Source organism: Monodelphis domestica, chromosome 4 (assembly GCF_027887165.1).
Source record: "Monodelphis domestica isolate mMonDom1 chromosome 4, mMonDom1.pri, whole genome shotgun sequence".
Lineage (NCBI taxonomy): Eukaryota > Metazoa > Chordata > Mammalia > Didelphimorphia > Didelphidae > Monodelphis > Monodelphis domestica.
In genome coordinates this window covers 282,697,601-282,714,980 of record NC_077230.1, presented here as the reverse complement: position 1 = coordinate 282,714,980, position 17,380 = coordinate 282,697,601, and positions in this window count along the sequence as shown.

Sequence of the window (17,380 nt, the reverse complement as noted above, 5' to 3'; positions counted from 1 at the left end):
TTTAGATGCCTATTGTCAGAAGGCAGAAGATTAGTAAGGGGTAGGCAATGGGTTCAAGTGACTTGCCCAGGGTCACACAGCCAGGAAGTGTCCGAGGCCAGATTTTAACCCAGGACCTCCCATCTCTGGCCTGGCTCTTAATCCACTGAGCCACTGAGCTGCTCCCCCGTAGGGAGGCTGGGTTGTAGGAATCTCAAATTGGGTCAAAGGGTTGCAGGGAGATGAATTTCTCTCCTGAATCTCAGGTGAGATAAATAAAAGAATTAGTACAGTCATGAAAAAACATTCTTTTAGATAGGAAATGCACTGCTCTCTCATAGAATATGCCATACTTGTAACTTCCTGTTTGGAGAAGTCTCTTGCTTCTCTTCGTTGTCCCACCCCTGTGGTCCCTTGCCAAATGGAGGCTAATTGTAGCCTAAAGAAAGATCACTCCCTTTTTTACCAGCTGGTTTTTGATTCCAAAGACACAAGGGGCTGCTACCAGCAGCCTGGGTCCTAGGGCTGGGCCTGGGGGAGAGCTATCTGGGTCAAGCAGGTCCAGAGCAGATGAATGGAGGCAGGAACAAGAAGTAAGAGTTGGGAGGGCAGGGCCGGGACCAGGTGAGCAATCTTGGTCAAGAAGGTCAGGAGGAGCTCAAGAATCAGCTTTGTTGAAAAGCCTTGGCAGGAGGAACATGGCTTAAAAAGAAAATTATCTAGGCTATATTTAAAAGTAAATTTTGAGAAGTTCTTTTCCAATCATGTGGTTGCCAAAACTGTAAAAATTAGTCTCTAGTAATAGAAATATTATATTTTATTAGGTTTATTAAGGATTATTAGAAATCAAGGAATAAAGAAAATACAAACAAGAAAACCACATGCCTAGGACTGATTAGTCCATTAAAAAAAAAAAAAACTCCCGTGCTTAGCTTACTCACTACATCCTTGCAAATGGAAGAGTAGAGAGCGCATGTGAGGCAGAGAGCCAGTTAAATACTCAATGTGATCTCACTCAGGTGGAGACTCAGGTGAGATTATAGGGAATTCTGGGAAGTACCAAGGACTTGTAGGGATTGAAGTCTAGGGTTCAAATCTCCATTTTATACCTGATCCATTCAGCTTATGATGCCTCCCATATACTTATTCCATTCCCCAACACACAAAAATTATCTTAATTTATTTTGTATACAGGTAATACAGAAAGTCATGGTGCATCTTTAAGCTATTAAACTTAAAAAACTATTTTGTTTTTGTCTGTGTTCCTTTGGAACTTATCAGGCTGCCCATGTATACCAGGTGATTAATACATGCTTGTTAATTGATGTACCAGAAAGACTACTGGGCCAAGAGCAAGATATGGATTCCAATCTCAATCTGCCACTGAATCTCCCTTTGATACCAGACTCATAGCCTTTTTAATCATGAATGCCTTAGAGTTGTCCTGGATCCTTGCCTTGTTGATACTAGATAAGTCATTCACAATTGACCACCATACATTATTGTTTTTGCTATGCACAACATTCCCCTGATTCTGCTCACTTCACTTTGTATCATTTCATATAAGTCTTTCCAAGTTTTTTTGTGATCATCTTCTTTGTAATTCCTTATGGCACACTAATATTCCATTACCATCATATATCACAACTTGTTAATTCATTCTTCAATTGATGGACATTTCTTCAGTTTCTAGTTCTTTGCCAGAACAAAAAGAACAGGTAAAAATATTTTAGAACATATAGGTTTTTTTTTTAATTTTCCTCAATCCCTTGAGGAAAAAAGCTCAATAATGGCCTTAATGGAATGGGTTAAAAGGTGTAAAGTTTTATAACTCTTTGAGTATAATTCCAAATAGCACTCCAAAATCAGTTCAGAGATTACATCAATAATTTATTAGTATCCCTATTTTACCATACCCCCACTAACATTTGTCATTTTACCCTTTTATCATTTTAGCCAATTTGATAGGTGTGAAATGATATCTCTGTTGTTTTAATTTGTATTTCTCTAATCATTAACAAATTAGAGCATTTTTTCATAGTTATATATAGCTGTCCATTTATATCTCAACACCATTTATCAATTCAGGAATGCTTCATATTCCTATAGATTTAACAAAATTTTCTCTATATTTTAGATATGAGACTTCTATCTGAGAAATCAGCTATAAAATTTTCCCAATTTATTTCCTTCCATCTAATCTTCACTAAATAAGTTTTATTTTTATAAAATATTTTCAACTTAATGTATTCAAAATCATCCATTTTACATTTCACAATGCTTTATATTTCTTATTCATTCATATTTTCTCCTTTTCATAAATGTTATAGCCAATATGTATACTGTTCTTCTAATTTCCTTATAATATCTCTCTTTATAAATATAAGGTCATATATTCACTTTGACCGTATCTAGGTAAATCATGAGAGATATTGATCTATATCTAGTTTCTGCAAAAGAAATTTCCACTTTTTCTAACAATTTTATCAAATATTGAATTACTTTTCCAAAGTCCCTTAACTTTGCCTTTGTCAAACAACGTTACAACAATTTTTATCAGTATTTGTTGAATGTCTACTCTGTTCCACTGAACTATTTTTTTTTTCTATTCCTTACCCAGGACCAAAAAGTTTTGATAATTAGAGCTTTAAAATATGGTTTGAAACTTGGTGCTGCTAGAGCTCCTTCATTAACATATTTTCATTATTTCTTTTGATATTTGACACTTCTCTTATTTTCCCAAAGGAATTGTTTTGCCACCACAAAGAACACAGCTATGAATATTATTTTTTGAACCCTTACCTTCTGCCTTATAATCAATACCACGTATTCTTTTCAAGGCAGAAGAGTGGTAAGGGCTAGACAATGGGGGTTAAGTGACTTGCCTAGGATCACACAGCTAAGAAGTATCTGAGGACAGATTTGAATCTAGGAACTTCAGTCTCTAGGTCTGGCTCTCAATCCACTGAACTACCCAGCTGTCCCCAGCTATGAATATTCTTATTCCTTAGTCTTTTTCCTTATTATCTCTTTGGAGTACAAACCCAGCAGTGCTTTGGCTGGATCAAAGGGTAGGCAGTCTTTTAGCGCCCTTTGGGCATAGTTCCAATTTGCCTTCCAGATTGATTGGATAAATTCACAACTCCACCAGCAATGGATTAATGCTCAATTTTGCTACATTACCTCCAACATTTATTATTTTCCTTTGCTGTCATGTTAGCTAATCTGCTAGGTGTGAGGGGGTACCTCAGAGTTGTTTTGATGAGCATTTCTCTTATTATAAGAGATTTGGAACATTTTTCATGTGTTTATTGGTAGTTTTAATTTCTTTATCTGAAAATTGCCTATTCATGTCCACTGTCCATTTATCAATTGGAAAATGGCTTGATTTTTTGTACACTTGATTTAGCTCTTTATAAATTTGAGTAGACATTTGTCAGAGTTTTTGTTAAGATATTTTCCCCAATTTGTTGTTTCCCTTCTAATTTTAGTTGCATTGGTTTTGTTTGTATAAAAACTTTTTATTCTAATGTAATCAAAATTATTTATTTTATATTTTGTAATTTTTTTAATTCTTGCTTGGTTTTAAAATCTTTCCTTTCCCAAAGATCTGACAAGTATATTATTCTGTGTTCAACTAATTTACTTATAGTTTCCTTTATATTCAAGTCATTCACCCATTCTGTTTATCTTAGTATAGGATGTTAGATGTTGATCTAAACCTAATCTTTTACATACTGTTGTCCAATTTTCCCAGCAGTTTTCATCAAATAGTGGATTTTTGTCCCAAAAGCTGGAATCTCTGGGGTTTTCATAAACTGTCTTGTTGAGGTCATTTACCCCAAGTCTATTCCACCAATCCTCCTTTCTGTCTCTAGGGCAATACCATATTGTTTTGATTACCACTGCTTTATAGTATAGTTTGAGGACTGGTACTGCTAGGTTACCTTCCTTCAAATATTTTTCAATATTTCCCTTGATATTTTTGATATTTTCTTCTTCCAAATGAACTTTATTTTTTTCCTAATTCGGTAAAAAATAGTTTCTTGGTAGATCGATGGGTTTGGCACTAAATAAGTAAATTAGTTTGAATAGTATAGTCATTTTTATTATGTTAGCACATCTTACTCATGAGTAATTAATGTTTTTCCAATTATTTAGATGTAGTTGTAATTGTGTGGTATTAAAATTATTGTTGGACTGATAATATATTAATTAGATGGTCGCCAGGGATTTAATTTCTAAATCCCAAAATGAATTACTAAAGTAAATGGAATTTATGGTAGTTTATTTACAATATTTACAATAGAAGAAAGATATTAAGATGAGAGAGAGAGAGAGAAATAGAGAGAGAGAGAGAAATAGAGAGAGAGAGAGAGAAAGAGAGAGAGAGAGAGAGAGAGAGAGAGAGAGAGAGAGAGAGAGAGAGAGAGAGAGAGAGAGAGAGAGAGAGAGAGAGAGAGAGAGAGAGTGTGTCAGGGTAAGAGAAAAACAAGTCCACTAAGTCAGCCTTTCACTCAACAACGGTGACAATCTAAAAAAGAAGTCTGGGTGTCTACATTCCAGTCGTTCCTCAGTCCTTCACTCCAGGCCTGGGTGACTGACTGTTCTTCAGTCTTTGTTTCCTCTATTTAAAGACCTTTTTCTCTTGTGTCACCTCCCCTAAATTTTCACGTCTACCAATCACAGCAGACACTTTTCTCCAGGACTGTCCATTCTTTAGTTCTCACCTTCTTTGGTTAGATTTTCTCCAGGACTGTCCATGTTTTAGTTCTCACCTTCTCTGGTTAGATTATATCCTTTTGGATAACACCTCTCTTGGTAATTTCACCTTTTGTAGTTACTTAACACCTATTTGTGGTAAAAATGGGTAGATCTACTTAAATAATAAGTTATTACTCTAGCTTCACTATAAAGGAAGAACTAAGTACCTTCATTGTTACAATCAGGAGATACCTAAATCCAATCTTCACAATGGGTAGTGTTTTGTAGTTGTGTTCAAATAGTTCCTGTGTTTGTCTTGGCAGATAGATTCCAAAGTATTTTATATTACCTAGGGTGATTTTAAATGGAATTTTTCTTTCTAACTCTTGCTGCTGGGATGTGGTAGAAATATATAGAAATGCTGATGATTTATATGGGTTTATTCTGTAACCTGCAACTTTGCTAAAGTTGTTGATTATTTCCACTAGCTTTTTGGTGCATTCTCTAGGATTCTTTAAGTATAGCACAATATCATCAGCAAAGAGGGATAGCTTGTTCTCCTCATTCATTACCTATTTTAATAACTTCAATTTCTCTTTCTTCTCTAATTGCTACTGCTAGTGTTTCTAGTATAATGTTAAATAATAGAGGTGATAATGGGCATCCTTCTTTCACTCCTGATCTTATTAGGAATGCTTCTAATTTATCCCCATTGCAGATGATACTTGCTGATGGTTTTAGATATATACTGCTTATTATTTTTAGGAAAGGCCCTTCTATTGCTATAATTTTTGTGTTAAAGGAATGATCCAGAGACTTTGAGGGATAGAGCCTGGAGGACATGCAGAGGTTGGCATCCACAGCGGGGGATGGTGAAGGAGGTTTGGATTCTTGAGGGAAGAGCAGATTCCAGTGGGAGACAGTTGAATATTTCTCTTGCCTGAGAAAGCCAATGGGGACCGGTTGATAAGAGATTTCTCTCCTGAGCCATACAAAATTCCTCATTGATCCTAATCACAATACCCCCACCCCCAAAGACACCAAGAGTTGTGGCAAAACCTGAGAAGAAGAATATCATCAGAAGATCTCACACAGCTCCTGTGATACCCTGAGTCTGGACATTGGCTTCGCTGTGTTAAGACTAGGTGTCACCAAACCCTGAGCCTCTTAGAGACCAGGTTTTCAAGCCTGCATCTCTCAACTATGGGGGGAAGGTGAAAGATATTTAGAAAGATAGGGACTTTCCTTGCCCTCTTTCATTTTTTAAGAATATTTTATTTGGTCATTTCCAAATATTATTCATTGGAGACAAAGATCACTTTCTCCCCCCCCCCCCCCAATACCAACGTGCGATTTCACTGGGTATCACATGTGTTCTTGATTCGAACCTATTTCCATGTTGTTGGTATATGCATTAGAGTGTTCATTTATAGTCTCTCTTCAGACATATCCCCTTAACCCCTGTAGTCAAACAGTTGCTTTTCCTCCATGTTTTTACTCCCACAGTTTGTCCTCTGCTTGTGGATAGTGTTTTTTCTTCTAGATCCCTGCACATTGTTTAGGGACATTGCATTGACACTAATGGAGAAGTCCATTACGTTAGATTGTACCACAGTGTATCAGTCTCTGTGTACAATGTTTTCCTGGTTCTGCTCCTTTCACTCTGCATCACTTCCTGGAGGTTGTTCCAGTCTCCATGGAATACTTCCACTTTATTATTCCTTTTAGCACAATAGTATTCCATCACCAACATATACCACAATTTTTTCAGGCATTCTCCAATTGAAGGGCATCTCCTTGTTTTCCAATTTTGGGCTACCACAAAGAGCGCAGCTAGGAATGTTCTTGTACAAGTCTTTTTCCTTATTATCCCTTTGGGGTACAAACCCAGCAGTGCTATGGCTGGATCAAAGGCCAGTCTTTTAGCGCCCTTTGGGCATAGTTCCAAATTGCCCTCCAGAATGGTTGGATCAATTCACAACTCTACCAGCAATGAATTAATGTCCCTACTTTGCCACATCCCCTCCAGCATTCACTATTTTCTTTTGCTGTCATGTTAGCCAATCTGCTAGGTATGAGGTGATACCTCAGAGTTGTTTTGATTTGCATCTCTCTGATTATAAGAGATTTAGAGCACTTTTTCATGTGCTTATTAATAGTTTTGATTTCTTTATCTGAAAACTGCCTATTCATGTCCCTTGCACATTTATGAGTTGGAGAATGGCTTGATGTTTTGTACAATTGATTTTGCTCTTTGTAAATTTGAGTAATTAAACCTTTGTCAGAGGTTTTTATGAAGATTGTTTCCCAATTTGTGGCTTCCCTTCTGATTTTAGTTACATTGGTTTTGTTTGTACAAAAGCTTTTTAATTTGAGGTAGTCAAAATTATTTATTTTACATATTGTGACTCTTTCTAAATCTTGCTTGGTTTTAAAGACTTTCCCTTCCCAAAGGTCTGACATGTATACTATTCTGTGTTTGCCTAATTTATTTATAATTTCCTTCTTTATATTCAAGTCATTCACCCCATTTTGAAATTATCTTGGTGTAGGGTGTGAGATGTTGATCCAAACCTAATCTCTGCCACATTGTCTTCTAATTTTCTAAGCAGTTTTTATTGAATAGTGGATTTTTATCACCAAATCTGGGATCTTTGGGTTTATCATATACTGTCTTACTGAGGTCACTTGCCCCAAGTCTATTCCACTGATCCTCCTTTCTGTCTCTTAGCCAGTACCAAATTGTTTTGATGACTGCTGCTTTGTAATATAGTTTGAGATCTGGGACTGCAAGGCCCCCTTCCTTTGTATTTTTTTTCATTATTTCCCTGGATATCCTTGATCCTTTGTTCTTTCAAAAGAACTTTGTTATGGTTTCTTCTAAATCAGTAAAGAAATTTTTTGGAAGTTCAATGGGTATGGCACTAAATAGATAAATAACTTTGGGTAGGATGTTCATTTTTATTAAATTGACTTGTCCTATCCATGAGCAATTAATGTTTTTCCAATTGTTCAAGTCTAGTATTAGTTGAGTGGAGAGTGTTTTGTAGTTGTGTTCATATAGTTCCTGTGTTTGTCTCAGGAGATAGATACCTAGGTATTTTATTTTGTCTAAGGTGATTTTGAATGGGATTTCTCTTTCTAGTTTTTGCTGCTGAGCTGTGTTGGAAATATATAGAAATGCTGATGACTTATGCGGGTTTATTTTGTATCCTGCAACTTTGCAAATGTTGTTGATTATTTCAATTAACTTTTTGGTTGAATCTCTAGGATTCTTTAAGTAGACCATCATGTCATCTACAAAGAGTGATAACTTGGTCTCCTCCTTGCCTATTTTAATGCCTTCAATTTCTTTTTCTTCTCTAATTGCTACTGCTGATGTTTCTAGTACAATGTCAAATAATAGAGGTGATAATGGATATCCTTGTTTCACTCCTGATCTTATTTGGAATGCATACAGTTTATCCCCATTGCAGATGATATTAGCTGATGGTTTTAGTTATATACTATTTATTATTTTTAGGAAAGACCCTTCTATTCCTATGCTTTCTAGTGTTTTTAATAGGAATGGGTGTTGTATTTTATCAAAGGCTTTTTCTGTGTCTATTGAGATAATCATGTGGTTCTTGTTAGTTTGTTTGTTGATGTGGTCAATCATGTGGATGGTTTTCCTAATATTGAACCAGCCCTGCATCCCTGGTATAAATCCTACTTGATCATGGTGAATGACCTTTCTGATCACTTGCTGGAATCTTTTTGCTAGTATCCTATTTAAGATTTTTGCATCTATGTTCATTAGAGAGATTGGTCTATAGTTTTCTTTCTCCATTTTTGACCTGCCTAGTTTGGGAATCAGTACCATGTTTGTGTCATAAAAGAAGTTTGGTAGAACTCCCTCTTTGCTTATTATGTCAAAGAATTTGTATTTTATTGGGATTAGCTCTTCTTTGAATGTTTGATAGAATTCACTGGTGAATCCATCAGGCCCTGAGGATTTTTTCTTAGGAAGTTCTTTGATGGCTTGTTGGATTTCATTTTCTGATATGGGATTATTTAGGAATTCTATTTCTTCTTTTGTTAGTCTAGGCAGTTTATATTTTTGTATATATTTGTCCATATCACCTAGATTGGTATATTTATTGCCATATAATTGGGCAAAGTAATTTTTAATGATTGCCTTAATTTCCTCTTCATTGGAGGTGATGTCCCCCTTTTCATCTTTGATGCTGTTAATTTGCTTTTCTTCTTTCCTTTTTTTAATTAGATTGACCAGTACTTTGTCTATTTTGTTTGTTTTTTCACAGTACCAGCTTCTAGTCTTATTTATTAGTTTAATAGTTCTATCACTTTTGATTTTATTAATTTTTCCCTTAATTTTAGGATCTCTAGTTTGGTTTTCTTCTGGAGGTCTTTAATTTCTTCACTTTCAAGTTTTTTTATTTGCATTTTCAATTCCTTGATCTCTGTCCTCCCTAGTTTGTTAATATATGTACTCAGGGATATGAATTTACCTCTGATTACTGCTTTGGCTACATCTCATTAGGTTTGAAAGGATGTCTCACCATTGTCATTTTCCTCAATGAAATTATTAATTGTTGCTATGATTTCTTCTCTAACTAACCAATTTTGGAGTATCCTATTATTTAATTTCCAATTAATTTTTGATTTTGTTCTCTATGTACCCTTACTGATCATTATTTTTATTGCCTTATGATCTGAAAAGGCTGCATTTATTATTTCTGTTTTTCTGCATTTGTGTGCCATGTTTCTGTGACCTAATGTATGGTAAATCTTTGTGAATGTGCCATGTGGTGCTGAAAAGAAGATGTATTCCTTTTTGTCCCTATTTAATTTTCTCCATATATCTATTACCTCTAATTTTTCTGAGTTTTCATTCACTTCTTTTACCTCTTTCTTTTTTATTTTTTATTTGATTTATCTAAATTTGATAATGGTTGGTTCAAGTCTCCCTCTAGTATGGTTTTACTGTCTATTTCCACCTTCAATTCTCCTAGTTTCTCCATTAGAAATTTGGGTGCTATACTATTTGGTGCATACATGTTGATTAGTGATATTTCCTCATTATCTAAAGTCCCTTTTAAGAAAATATAGTTACCTTCCCTATCCCTTTTAATCAGGTCAGTTTTTGCTTTGGCTTTGCCAGATATTGCAACTCCTGCCTTCTTTCTATCAGTTGAGGCCCAGAAGGTCTTACTCCATCCTTTAATTCTGACCTTTTGAGTGTCTACCCACCTCATGTGTGTTTCTTGAAGACAACATATGGTAGGGTTTTGGATTCTAATCATTTCTGCTATTCGTCTACATTTTATGGGTGAGTTCATCCCATTCATGTTCAAAGTTATGATTGTCACTTGTGGACTCCCTGGCATTTTGATAGCCTCCCCTAATTCTGACTTTTCTTCTTTAGCTATAACCTTTTAAGCCAGTGATTTACTTTAAATCAGTCCCCCTAGTCCCCTCCCTTGATATGTTTCCCTTTCTAGCCCCTCCCTTTTTGTTCCTTCCCACTCCACCTCTCCTTCCCTCCCTTTTTGTGTTCCCTTCCCCCTAGCCCCCTTGGTTTTCCTTTCTCCCTCACACTGTTTGATAAGATAAAATTCAAGATCCCAATGGATCTGGATGCTCTTCCATCTCATAGTTTATTTCACTGAGAGTAAGGTTTAAGTAAAAACTCCCTTCTTCTCCTTCTTATAGGAGAATTCCTCCCCTCCCCTTCCCGTGTGTATCTTTTTTTTGAGAAAGATTATTCTATTTAGTTTTTTTTTTTCCTATATCTTGGAGTATATCTTAGTACCATTAAAGATTCCCAAATCCATTTTTCTTTTTATCCCCCCCTTTCTCTATATCATCTTGATGCCCCAAATGTTCCCTATTCATGATTCTTCTTTCTACTCTAATGATGCATACAATTTTTGAGAGTTACACATTATATTTCCCCCCATATTAATATATATATGAATTAATATAAATGTAGTCCTTATAGAAGAGAGTTTGAATAAAAGAAAAAGATAGCATTTTTTTCCTTTCCCTTTCCTTCATATTTACCTTTTCAGGTATTCCTTGCTCTTTTTGTTTGGATGTCAAATTTTCCACAGAGCTCTGGTCTTTTCTTTGCAAAAACTTGGAAATTTTCTATTTTGTTAAATGTCCATACTTTCCCCTGGAAGTATATATTCAGTTTTGATGGATAGCTGATTCTTGGTTGAAGACCCAGCTCTCTTGCCCTCCTGAAAATCATGTTCCATGCCTTACGGTCATTCAGAGTGGAAATTGCAAGGTCTTATGTGACCCTGATTGGCATTCCTTTATATCTAAATTGTCTTTTTCTGGCTTCTTGTAAGATTTTTTCTTTTGTTTGAAAGCTTTGGCATTTGGAAATTACATTCCTGGTGGTTGTCTTTTGGGGATTTAGTGTACAGGGTGTTCTGTGAGCTCTTTCAATGCCTGTATTGCCCCCTTGTTCTAGAATCTCTGGGCAGTTTTCTTTGATGATATCTTGTATTATGATGTCGAGATTACTATTTATTTCTGGCTTTTCTGGTAGGCCAATTATTCTTAGATTGTCTCTCCTTCCTCTATTTTCCAGGTCTGTCACCTTGTCAGTGAGATATTTTATGTTCTCTTCTAATTTCTTAGTCTTTTGGCTTTGCTTTATTAATTCTTGCTCTTTTGCAAGAACATTGTCTTCCAGTTGCCTGATTCTGACCTTTAAAGCCTGGTTTTCCTTTTCAGTTTGGTCAAGCTGTTTCTGTAGTTGTGTTTTTTCGTGCTTCAGATGGGTGAGTTCCTTTTGCATTATTTCCCATTTTTCCTGCCAGAAGGCTTCCATCTTTTTGATAATTTCTGATTTAAATTCTTCAAGATTTTGTGGAGAATTTCCATTTCCTTTGGAAGTTTTCAGAGCATTTGCTTGTGTTTCCTCTTCTATCTCCTCTGTATTTTGTATTTTTCCTCCATAAAATATGTCCAAAGTCACTCCCTCCTTCTTGTTTTTCTTGGTGTTTGGAGGCTTTTGCACTTCTGTACTGTTTGCCATCTCTGAGTGAGGACGACTGGCTCTTAGTATATCTGTCTGATGGTCCAAGGCTTTAGCCCCATGCAAATTGTCAGTTCGCCTCAGCTGCTCTGTCTTCCTGGGGAAGCCCAGGGTCTGCCCTCCCCTGCCTGCTGGTGTTTCGAGTCTTACTGCTCTCAGTTCCCTCCAGTTGCTTCTCCACTGCCTTACTTCCATGCTCTGAGCCTGCAACAGCACTGTCCACAAGGTACCTCAGTCCCTTTGCCGGCCCTGAGTTTTCTGTTCTTTCAGAAGACCCTGCACTCTAAGGGGTAGGGGTCCTGTCCTCCCTGATCTCTGAGGGCTCTGATGGGATTATATTCAGCTGGGTTGGTCTGGATGTGCCCCAAAACAAAACCCTCCACTGCAGTATGTGTTGGATGCCCCGAGACTGGCCCATGTTACTTTCAAGGTACACCCTTTGGAACAAGCCCTTTGCTGGCCCTGAGGTTTCTGTCCTTTCAGAAGACCCTGCATTGTAAGGGGGGGGGGGCTGGGTTCCTGGCCTCCCTGAGGTCTGAGGGCTTCTGATGGGATTGGGTTCAGTTGGGTTGGACTGGATGTGCCCTGAAGCAGGAACCTCCGGTGAGACTCAGATGGAAGGACTCAGCCAGGGGGCTACAGGCTCCTCCCGTCTCTCTCTGTTTCCCTGCAGTCTATGTTGGCTGCCCCTGAGACTGGTTCAGGTTGCTTTCAAGGTGTGCCCTTCAGAATAGCTGGCCCTGAGGCCCTTTTGCCGGCCCTGAGGTTCCCACTGCTTTCGCGGGTTCAGTGCTCTGGGTTGGGGGGGAGTGGTCCAGGGACCTTCCTTCTGCCTTCCCCTTAGATCCTAGAGATCTAGGATTCTGGCTTTTGGGGGGTGTACCTTTTGATCTGAGTCCAGAAGGAGGGTTCCCCGGCTCTGTCCTGTTGTTCAGTTTGAATTTTTGTGCTCTAGGAGCATTCAGTTTGTGATTGGTAAGGAAGGGTTTTCAGAGGTCTGAACTTTTGCTGCCTCTAAGTCACCATCTTGACCGGAAGTTGCCCTCTTTTCTATAAACACCAATCTGTAGATATATTGTTTATCACCATTTGTTAGAATAAAGTGTCAATTATCTTAAATTGACTTCCTTGTCATATTGAAGGGGGAGAGAGCTGATTTCTCTCTTTTTCCCCAAGGGAAAAGGTTCACCTATTAAACAGTTATTAGAGGGGAGTAGAGGAAGGGTTAGTGGAAAGACATATTTAAAGAAGTTTGAAGGGGGAATCCATACCACCCTCCTTCTACTTTCTGTAATAATCTACTCTTTCTGCATTATACTCAAACCAGCCCTTTAATACACTTTCTAGTGTTTTCAATAGAAATGAGTGTTGTATTTTGTCAAAGGCTTTTTCTGCAACTATTGAGATAATCATTGATTTTTGTTGGTTGTCTTGTTGATATGATCAATTATATGGATGGTTTTCCTAATATTAAATCATCCTTGCATTCCTGGTATAAATCCCACAGGATCATAATGAATGACTGTCGTGATGACTTGCTGGAGTCTTTTTGCTAGTATTCTATTTAAGATTTTTGCATCTATGTTCATTAAGGAGATTGGTTGATAGTTTTCCTTCTCTGTTTTAGACCTTCCTGGCTTTGGAATCAGTACCATATTTGTGTCATAAAAGGAATTTAGTAGAGCTCCTTCTTTGAAAATTATATCGTTTGTATAATATTGGGATGAATTGTTCTTTGAATGATTGATAGAATTCACTTGTGAATCCATCAGGCCCTGGGGATTTTTTCTTAGGGAGTTCTTTGATGGCTTGTTCAATTTCTTTTTCTGATATGGGATTAAGTATTCTATTTCTTCTTCTGATAATCTAGGCAATTTATATTTTTGTAAATATTCATCTATAACTCCCCTTCCAATCCCCTCCCCTTTGTTTTTCCCTTCTCACTTTCCCTGTAGGGTAAGATAGAATTCTATACTCAAATGGATCTGGATGCTCTTCACTCTCCGAATTGATTTCACTGAGAGTAAGGTTTAAATATTTCCTATTAGCACTTTCTTCCTCTTCTTCCTATAATAGTATTCTTCTCCTCCCATTCCCATGTGCCTCTTTGTGTGATATTGATTATCCTTTTTATCATATTCTTTCATGTTTCTCTTGGTACCATTTTCTATCCCTCCCTCCCTTTTTCTTTTTCTTTTGCATATCATCTTAGACTACTTATCACCCTAGTCTTTACCTATGAATGATTCTTCTAATTAGTACAATAGTGAATATAATTTTTGAGAGTTACAAATAACATTTTCCATATATTAATATAAATAATTTGATCTTATTGAAGTCCTTAAAAAAGAAAATTTAAATAAAAAACATTTTCCCCTGTTCCACTCTCTTATTTACTTTTTCATATTTCTCTTGATCTTTGCATTTGGATATCAAACTTTCCACTTAGTTCTGGTCTTTTCTTTACAAATACTTGGAAATCTTCTATTTTGTTGAATGTCCACACTTTCCCCTGGAAGTATATTGTCAGTTTTGATAGGTAGGTGATCCTTGGTTTAAGAACTAATTCTCTTCCCTTTCTGAATATAATTTTCCAAGACTTGTGGTCCTTTAGTGTGGAAATTGCCAGATATGGTGTGATCCTGACTTGTGCTCCTTGATATCTGAATTGTCTCTTTTTTGTTTCTTGTAAATTTTTTTTTTCCTTAGCTTGAAAGCTCTTAAATTTGACGATTAAATTCCTGGGGGTTGTCTTTTGAGGATTTAGTGTAGAGGTGTTCCATGAACTCTTTCAGTGTTTATTTTACTCTCTTGTTGAAGAACATCAGGGCAGTTTTCTTGGACAATTTCTTATAGTATGATGTTAAGGTTTCTGTTTATTTCTGCGTTTTCAGGTAGACCAATGATTCTCAAAATGTCTCTTCTGGACCTGTTTTCTTGATCAGTCATCTCAGTGAACTATTTCATGTTTCCTTCTATTTTTTCAATCTTTTGATTTTGCTTTATTAATTCTTGTTGTTTTTAGAGATCATTGGCTTCTAATTTCCCAATTCTGGTCTTTAAGGACTTTTTTTCACTATAATCTTTTGATTTTCCTTTTTAGCTTAGTCTATCCTGCTTTTCATGGCTTATAGCTGTTTAAATTTGGTCTCTAATTTATTTATCATTTCATTTGATTTCTGTGCTTCTTCAATTGGGAGTTCTTGTCCTTTAAACTATTATTTTCTTGTTGAACTCTTTCACAAATTTCTTGCCAATATTCTTCCATTTATTTCATAAACTCCAATTTAAATTCTTCAAGAGCTTGTAGACAATTTCCATTTTGGAGAAGGTTTGCATGTATTTATTTGTTTGTCCTCTTCTGTTATTTCCTCTGTAGTTTGGATTTCTCCTCTATGAAAATTATCCAGGGTTAAAGCCTTCTTCTTGTTCTTCTTGTTAGGAAGTTGTTTTTCCTGGGCATTTTTTGCTATCACTATACTGGTTTTTCCTTCCTTTTCCAATCAGAAATCTGAGTGAGGAGTGTAGGCTCTCTTTGTATGGAGCTAAGGAGCTAGGTTTTTGCCTGAGGCCACCTTTCCAGTCTTTGGATCTTCTACTGTTTGCTAGCCTTCTCTGCGATATCTCCTCACCCAAGGTCTACACTCTTCCACTTATTGGGGTTTCAAGTCTAGCTGTTCTCAGGGGTAAGTCCTTGATGGTCTTAGTCATCTGCCAAGGACCTAGAGGTGCCCCTCGCTTGTTCACTGATCCTAGTACATGTTGGCTCTAAGTCTAGCACACTGGCTCTATAGGTGGGGTGGGGGAGGGTAGATCAGCTGGCATTTTGGTGGAAGCTATTTCACCCCCTTATAATATGTGGAAATGCCCAAATTCCCCATACCTTCAAAGCTGTGCCCCACTGTGGAGTCCCTTCATTCATATGAATTCATTTTTTTTTTGGTCTTTTGAGGTAGTCTATATTGGTAGGTGATGAGGAGAGGTAGCTTCCTGAGTCTAAACCCAGAAGTCCTGAACTTTGCTATCTGTGGTTGTGTTCTTTCTTTTTTAACTTATCCATTTTTTTATCTTTAACTTTTAGTAGCCTATTTTTTAATTATCAATCTTACACAAGTGCCAGATTCTTCTCCCTGCATGTGTGAGATAATGTCTCAGGGTTTAGTTTTGTTATTGTTTGTGTTATTTCCTGAGCTTTTAGGGGGTCTTTGATGTCTTGGTTCTTTTTGCTTCTATATTTCAGGGTCCCTAGCAATACTATCACTTTCAACACTGTTATCTCTTGTGGTTTCTACAAAGGCTAAAAATGTCTCCTTTGCTCCTCTGTTCTGCATCAGGAACTCCATTCTCCCAGAGTTCACTCACTTATATGTATTCACTCCTCCTTTTCAATAGCAACAGTTTGATATAACATTTATTCCAAGTACTTAGGCCTTGCAATCAGCTACCCACATAGTCAACTGATCCAAGTTAAGGCTGCAGTCTATACAGTTGCCTCCATGCTCTGTTGTCTGTTTATTTGGTCATGATACAGCCATCTAGAGCCTTCCCAGTTTTTCCTCAAGTTGTCTCCTGTTGCACAACTATTCCTTCACAATTCATATCCACTTTTGCCACTTTAAAGTTCACTCAAAGTTACTTATTTTTAAACATTTGTGGGGTAATTTGGGATGTGAGGTAATCTTCTATACTATTCTACTCTTTCCACAATGCATTCTTGACATCATCTTTTTCTGGAAACTACTTTCTCCAGTTGTGATTAATTTTCCAGTTGCCATATGTTATATCCTTTTCTCAATGCTGATTCTTCTTGATCTTTCTGCAGCCTTTCGAATTGTCCATACCCCTTCTTTCCTGGATAGTCTCTCCTATGTTTTTCATGAAATTTTATATTCTGAATCTCCTTTTGCCTACATGATTATTCCTCCATCTCCTTTCCGGAATCTTTTTTTAGGTCAAACTTATTAAAGTTGTGTCTCTTAAGCATCTGTCCTGGGTCCTCTTCTCTTATTCTATATATCACTTAGAAATTATGACAGCTCATATGGGTTATACTATTATCTCTCTGAAGATGATTTCCTGATCTAAATATCCAACCCTAGTATCTCCGATGAGCTGTATAACTAACTACCTTTGTACATCTTGAATTGGCTATCTTATCCTGTAAACATCTCAAACTTGACATGTGTATGACATCTTTACCCTTCAAATCCTCCTCTCTTCCCAATATCACCATTACTTTCAAGAGTACCATCTTCCTTACAGACACCCAGGCTCTTAATCTCAATGTCATTCTCAACTTTTCACTCTCACTTTTCCCACATGTCCAATACATTTTCATATGCTATAATTTCTATCTTCACAAAATTTGTCTTATTCATCCCTTTGTCTCAATTCATCCTAGTGCAGGTGGCCATAACCTCTGGCCTGGATTACTGAAATTGCTGTGTACTTGATCTCTTTTCCTCCAATCTCTTCCCACTCCTTCCTCCTCTCAGCTACCACAATAACTGTCCTAAAGGGCAGATCTGACCATGTCATCAGCATCCTAACTCAAATTCCAGCTTCTCTTTGGTATTTCCTTCACAATATGACCACTTCTGACCTTTCTATTCTTGCTCTATATTCTATTATTTCTGTGCA